This window comes from Megascapheus bottae, chromosome 26 (assembly GCF_031878675.1).
Source record: "Megascapheus bottae isolate mThoBot1 chromosome 26, mThoBot2.hap1, whole genome shotgun sequence".
Lineage (NCBI taxonomy): Eukaryota > Metazoa > Chordata > Mammalia > Rodentia > Geomyidae > Megascapheus > Megascapheus bottae.
The window spans coordinates 23,729,202-23,736,919 of NC_143534.1; the positions used below are offsets into that span (position 1 = coordinate 23,729,202).

The 7,718-nt window shown below is 40.7% G+C and overlaps 1 pseudogene; it reads right to left on the reverse strand.

Moving 5' to 3' along the window:
- Positions 1-1,160: 1,160 nt before the first annotated feature.
- LOC150046080 (transcription factor Spi-C pseudogene) lies at positions 1,161-6,605 on the reverse strand (annotated as a pseudogene).
- Between the last annotated feature and the right edge of the window lie 1,113 nt (positions 6,606-7,718).

Genomic DNA, 7,718 nt, shown 5'->3' on the forward strand with positions numbered 1-7,718 from the left:
TTAAAACCTTGTACTATCAAGTTGACAAGCACTCAGAAGATAAGGAATGCTTGGAAGGTTTTTTGTTGTTTTTTTTGGTGGGTCCTGGGGCTTGAACTCAGCCTGGGGGCTGTCCCTGAGCTCTTCAGCTCAAGGCTATTGCTTTACCCCTGGGCCTGAGCTTTTTCAGCTCTTCAGCTCAAGGCTACTGTCCTACCCTTGCTCTTCTGCCACAGCCCCACTTCAGCCCCACTTCCTTTTTGGGAGATTGATTGGAAATAAGAGTCTAAGAGTCTCAAGTCCTTTTATGCCCGGCTGGCTTTGAACCTTGATCCTCAGATCTCAGCCTCCTGAGTAGCTAGGATTACAGGCATGAGCCACCATGTCTGGCAATGCTCTGAAGTTTTTATAGCCAAGAATACATTCTGCCTGAGCCCTTTTCTTTTTTCTTTTTTTTTGCTCAGACTGCTGCTCTACCACTTGAGCCAAGCCTCCACTAGTTAATTGGAAATAAGAGCCTTATGGGTACATACCAGAGTGACTCTTTTTACCTGAGTATATGGTAGGAAATGCTTAAATTAATATATAAATCAAGGGCCAGGAGTTTGGCCTAGTGGTAGAGTGTTTGCCTACCATACTTGGTAAAAGCCAGAAGTGGTGCTGAGGCTCAAATGGTAGAGCTCTAGCCTTGAGAAAGGCCAAGTACAGTGCTCAGGTCCTGAGTTCAAGCCCAGGACTGGCAAATATATACATATATATATATATATAAATCAAATAATATAACGACATAATCTGGAAGTGCTTGCATGGAAGCAAAGATGGTCCTTTCCTCTCTACTCCCAAATAAGGATTAGAACATTCTAAACAACAGATTTATTGTCAAGACTTTCTCCAGGCTAGTATAGACTATATGAAAAATGGCTAACGATTCGCATAACCTGGGAGCGAATGTGACACCAATGCAATTATCAATGCTACTATTGCACTATTGGATTTTCTTTGGGAAATTACTATTTTAAAAGAAGCACAATTTCTTGTTTAATATTTTGATCCATATTTCATTGAATTCTTGACGTGGAACTGACAAATATGGAAGGTGGGCTGTGCTTGCTTCAAGGAAAATAATCCTGAAGTTCATAGCATTTTCTGATGTTGACAGCCCAGAGAACAGCAGAATACGTTTAGCATGCTGGGTAGTGGAACTCCTGGTGACTGGCATAGGTATAGTTGTAATTGGTATCCCGATGACTTAAACCTAGATATTTTTGATCTGGTTGGACACATTGTGAGTAGAAGAGCTCTTTCCCCAAGATATGAGGCGATGAGAGTCTCTGGAGGATGAGATCGTTGAATTGGTAGGTGAGTTTTCTCCGGATTTTGATGATTTCTCCCGTCGATGCATAATTCTTCAAGGCTCTGGCCATTTTCTGGTAAGTCATCGTCTTCCTGTTGCCTTTCCTTTTACCCCAAAGCTCAGCAAGTTTTTCTTTGTTTTTGGATATGAACTGAAAGATGCCTTTATTTTTTATCAACCCACTGACTACAAGATGACATCTCAGGATTGCACAAGGATTCGTAAAGGTATTCAAATAGTCTCAGCTTCTTCCTGCCTTTCCCTCGTTTTTGCTGGCAAAGAACAGGTGGTATCAACGTGCTTTCGGTTATGTCCTGCAGTGATGGATAAATATTACCTTCAAAGACAGCGGCATTGTCAATGACAGTTCTCCTGTTGTGGCCAAACTCCTCTGTGGATGATATTGCTAGCAATCCAAAGCAGTTGGAGTATCCTCTGATTTGAGGATAGTGGTCATGCAGAGGCTGGTAACATTTCTGATCATGCTTCACAAATGAGTGATCCGAAGTTTGGTGGTAAGGAAGTAACCCCGTGGGCACTAGACCCGGAGTTTGATTACTAACACTGATTACCCAGGTTGAAAGTTGGCTCTCTCTGTATGACCTCCTCAGCTAAAAGACTTGGGCACCCATATAAAACCCTCTTAATTTACTTGTTGTCCTTATTGAAAGAAAACTTGTTATTGTGACACTGTAAGATCAAATTCCATTCTGTTAGGAATACTATATATTATGTTTAAAGTGTTAAACCATACATTCTGACTTTATTAGAAACCAGGTGAAGTTAATCTCCAGGGCTTTTTGTAGTCAAAGATAATGACTGTATGAAATTCTCTGATGGGTCAGGTACTGGTGGCTCATGCCTGTAATCCTAACTATTCAGTAGGCTGATATCTGAGGATCATGCTTTGAAGCTAGCCTGGGTAGAAAGATCAGTGAGACTCTTCTCTCCAATAAATTACCCAGAAAAAGCCAGAAGTGGTTCTGTGGCTCAAGTGGTAGAGCATTCACCTTGAGCACAAAGAGGCTCAGAGGGGTAGCACCTGAGTTCAAGCCTCAGGACTGGCAAAAAAAAATTGTTTGATGAATTATACACATAATTCCAGCTACATGTGGAGGTAGAGACCTGGAGGATCAAGGTTTGAGGCCAGTTTTATTTGAAAAATAAACAAATCACAGACATAGCATTACATGCCTGCAATCCCAACTATTTGAGAATCTTAGTTATTAGTGGTTTTTTTTTAAACATCCAAAAAAAGCACTGGATATGTGGTTCAATAGGCCAGGTGATAGAATGCCTTCCTAGAAAGCCGACTTTCTGAGTTCAGAAAAAGTTCACGCACTAAACGAAGCAGAAAAACTTGCTAAACTCCATCTTCAAAATAATAAGACACTGAGTTGGCAGCATGGCTCAAGTGGCAGAGTGCCAACCTAGCAAACACTTTTTTAAAAGGAAAATGTGATTAGGATTGAGCATATGGCTCAATGGTAGAAATCTGTGAGTTATGTTTCTAGTCCTGGGGGAAATGTTTGTTAGGTCTCTAGAAAAGCCAGAGTTCAAGCCCCAGTGCCAACACACACACACACACACACACACACACACACACACACACACACACACACACACACACATTATAGAAACTGTAGAATTGTTTTTGGTAGGATCCTGTCCTATATATATTCTCTGGGTCAGACAAGGTTTCTTAAGAAGTGAAGAGCTCAGTCTGTGACAAGCATTGTTTACTGGTAATACTGGGATCTGCTCCTTAATTTCAAGCTCAAGGCTGATACTCTACCAATTGAGCCACATTTCTAGTTCTGGCGGTTTGCTAATTGACTGGAAATTATAGTTTCCCAGACTCCTTACTTCAATCCTCAGGTATAAGTCTCCTGAGAAGCTGGGATTGTAAATATTAGTTCTTGGTGACCAGATTAAGTTAGCTATTCTTAGCTTTCTTCTTTACCTATAGTGTAGCACTGATGATAAATGCAATTATTATTTTTCTACTGAATAGGTGTCATCTGTATAAGATCAAAACCGATGACCATATGACCACAGACATTTATGTTATATGTTACATATCATGTGATTTGTAAATATACAACACGTATAGTATGTTATATGTGCTATATACATGCTATACATATATTTTATGTAGTATATAACATATACATTCATATGATCCCTGGTTTTATATATATTTGTGTTTGTGTGTGTATGTGTGAATAGTTGTAAGCCAAATACACAAAGCCACCTCTTTAAAATGGTTACACAGGGGCCGGGAATTTGGCCTAGTGGTAAGAGTGCTTGCCTAGCATGCACGAAGACCTGGGTTCAATTCCTTGGTACCATATACATAGAAAAAAAAGATGGAAGTGGCGCTGTGGCTCAAGTGGTAGAGTTATAGCCTTGAGAAAGCCCAAGGACAATGCTCAGGCCCTGAGTTCAGTCCCCATGACTGGCAAAAAAATAAAAATAAAAATAAAATAAAATGGTTACTTAGGTCACAATGAGCCTGACTTTTCTTTCTCCAATTTTATAATTCAAGTTTTGACTCAGTGTTCACTAAGTAGTTACTTTGTGAAGCCTGATGACTAATGGCAGATGGAGAGAGAGTGACAGTTGTTTTCCCATTTATTTTGTGAATTGGATGAGATAATCCCTGTCTCATCATGCTTTATAGGGTGCATATAGGTTCTCATTCAACACTGACATGCCTAGTGAACAAAATAAGATCCATTCAATCCCAAACCCTAATTCTCTGCACTGATAAAGACAATTTTCACTTTAGTAGAATATATACCTGTGTTCACAGAGTTGACTCCTTCCCTGCTCATTCTCCCATCTCAATTGTATTTATTGTATCTTCCAAGTGTAAACTTTACCTCTTAGTCCTCCTCACCAGTTTCCTCTCCTCACCCTTCTCTTTTATTTTTCTCTCCTCTCCTTCTTTCTTCTCTAATCCAAACTGAGATTTTGGCTCCAACTTCTTGGTTGTCTTATCTGCTAGTCCTTTCATTTTGTTTTATTTCAAATATGCTCAGCTATTTTATCCTAAATGTATTTCTTTCCAAGCATGTCTTACCTTTAGGCGCTAATGCCTTTAGGCATTAGCTTAAATAAAGTCCATTTCACTTTGGGGAAGTGGTTTCTTCTTCCTCAAGTAAACCTGCTTTATGCTTTAACTTTCCTCATATGGTGGCTTTGCCCAGCTCAAGTAATTTTTCCTTGAATTTCTTCATCTGAAGTCTCTTTGTAGACTCAAACACTTGTCTTTCTCTCCCTTGTCTTTCTTGGATATATTATTTCAGTAATTGATCCAGTTTATCTTTTGGTACTGGGGATGGAACTCGGGGCCTTGTATGTGCTAAGTACTGTGTCACACTTATAGACCCCATTTGTATACTTCCTATCGATTTTTCATGTGACCTTTCTGTCATCCATCTTACCATATGGGATCATTTCATGAGACCTTTATAACAAATTCAGACTGGGAGGTCTAATTACTGGAATGTATTTCCTCAGCATGCTGGAGGTAGAAAGCTGAAAATCAAGGCATATGTGGACTGCCTCCTTGGCTTGTAGATGTCAGACAGCGTCTAGAGTCTAGTTATCTAGTTGTCTTCCTGTGCATAGCTTATGTCAAAATTTCTTTTCTTCGCAGGAACATTAGTTCTGTTAGTCCCCATAGCATTCAGGTAATTATTCCATAGAAATGTCCCTTCCTAAGTCGGGCGTGGTGGCTCATGCCTGTAATCCAAGCTACTCAGGAGGCTGAAATCTGAGGATCAAGGTTCAAAGCCAGCCCAGGCACAAAAGGAACTGAGACTCTTATCTCCAATTAACCTCTAGAAAATAGGAAGTGGGGCTTGGCTCAAGGGTACAGTGGTAGCCTTGAGCTGAAGAGCTCAGGGACAGTGCCCAGGACTAGTTCAATCCCCACAACCCACCAAAAAGAAAGAAAAGAAAAGAAAAGAAAAGAAAGAAAGAAAGAAAGAAAGAAAGAAAGAAAGAAAGAACCCTTCCTTGACTCTTCTCCTCTCTATAGATTTTGGCACCATATTCTTCCTTAGTCACAGCTGTTTATTTGGTTTCCCTCCTCCCCACACTGTCACTGAACTCTATCACTGAAGCCACTTTTCCAAAGTCTAAATGCAATCCTACTGTTTCCCTTACTTTAGACCCTTCTGCAAGCTATTTTATTAAGCCAGGGCAGTACTCTCAATGTAGATAGCCAACAGAGGAATGGGGAGTCTTGCATTGTCCAGACTCACAGGCTCTGAGGCTCTCCTGACTCATTGGTCTGAGCTGACTTCCTGGCCACTCAAAGGGACAGCCAAGTGTGTGTGTGGGGGGGGACACCTATCAGCTGGATTCCAGCCTGCAGGATAAAACGCAAGCCAGTTAGCCTACATGCTTCCCCCTAAGAACTTAACCAGTTTCTTCAGCCTCATCTCTGTCCCTTCTTTCAAGTCCCCATGTATAGGACTTAGGCTTTTCTGAATATGACTAGGCTTCTTATGACATTATAGGTTCTTTCACCTCTGCCTTCTTCCACTGAGAAACTCCTGTTCATCCTTAAGAATGAACTTACCCCTTTCTCTTGGTCCCCATCAGCTCATGGTTCATCTTCCTGTAGCAGAATTATTGTATTACAATATAATTTTTTGGAGACATATCCTTGATTTCAAATTTCTCATAGAAAAAGCATTTGTTGGATAAATGACTTTTAAAATATAAAAAATCAAGTGCATTGCTTTTATGAATAAAGATAGGAGCCATAAGAGATTATTTTAATGGGACTGGGAGATGTTTCTGTTTGGAATATGATTCTGGCTAAGTTGCAGAGGTAGAGTTATTCTCTGAGGGATAAAGACCACCAGCCAGAACCGAACAGGCCATTATTTTGGTTAAATGCTCTTATCAACAACCTGGTCACTGATGCCACCAGAGCCAGCTTCAATAACCCAAGTTGAAAGATGTAGATATACATACCAGATAGTTGTGCTTGACATGATAGGCAATTTGTGGTATATTAATAACGTCTACTTTTAAAACTTTAAAACCTTTGAAACTCTGCCTATCAGGTGGTGGAGTCTATTTATCCACCACTTGAATCTGGACTGACCTTCAACTTGCTTTTCCCAATAGAATACATCAGATATTCTGCAGCTTGACTACGGAGCAAGGTCTCAAGAACAGAGTAGCTCTGTGCTTGTGTGTTATGAATGCTTCCATCAAAATGAAAGAGCCCAGTGAGGATGAGAACCATGGCTGCCTAGTAGCTAGCACGTGCCTGAGACCATACTAGTGGCATTTTGAAGCATCAGTTACTTACTAAATGAGGCATTACCCTGAAGCTCCATGAGAGTGGCTAGGCTCTGAAAACTGGCCTTGGTGGATATACTTAGGGAATGAGCAAAAGAGAAATTTGAATTTGGTGGCTTGACTAAATTTTCTTTTTCTTTTTCTTGTTTGTTTTTTTGCCTTGGACTCTGGGCCTGGGAATGGGAATTGTTCTGAGCTTCCCCCCCCCCCCCCCAAAGCTGGAATTCTACCACTTGAGCCAGAGCTCCATTTCTGACCTTATGGTGGTTAATTGAAGATAAGAGTCTCAGAGACTTTACTGCCTAGACTGGCTTTGATCTCATTCTTCTGAGTAGGTAGGATTACAGGCAGAAACCACAGGTTCTGGGCTTGTATTCTTGGAAGTTAAAGACATGCTGAGGAAAACAGATACTAATCAGAAAGACAGAGTGATTGGTAATCATCACGTCTCATAGCTACATTTGCAACCATCACCTTGTGCCTGGACATAGACTATGTGGAAAATATGTGTTGTTGCTGATGGATACAGAAACACATAGCTGGAACAAGAAGAAACTCTTTTCCTGAGACATATTTCAAGTGTTCTTTTTAAGAGTTGTCTTTTACGGTTGGTTTCTTTGTATTACAAGCCATGCTCATGTGTGAGAAGGACTTCTAATCAGGGCGTCATTCCTCTCAAACTGTGTGTTCCTCTGAAATGCCAGAACCCTGGCTCCCTGCTCACATCTATCAACAACCTGGTGACTGATGGGGCACAGTGGCTGCATGTGCAAAGGTGTGGTGGTGCCTGACAAGAGGTGTGCCACAGTTTGGAGGAATCTGCTCTTCAACAGGTGTGTGCAATGCCCACTACGCTTTACTTACAATGGCTTTTGTCTGTCATCGTTTCCCAGCGTCCTGCAGAATCCAGCTTCTGTTGCCATTTTTCACTCTTCTCTTTACAAGATTACATTACATTTTTCCATGTTTTAATCCAAACAACCATTGCCAAAAAAAATAGAGAGGGAGAAAGAAAAAGAAAGTGCAGCTGTGGCAAGTCATTAATATGATTCTCCCA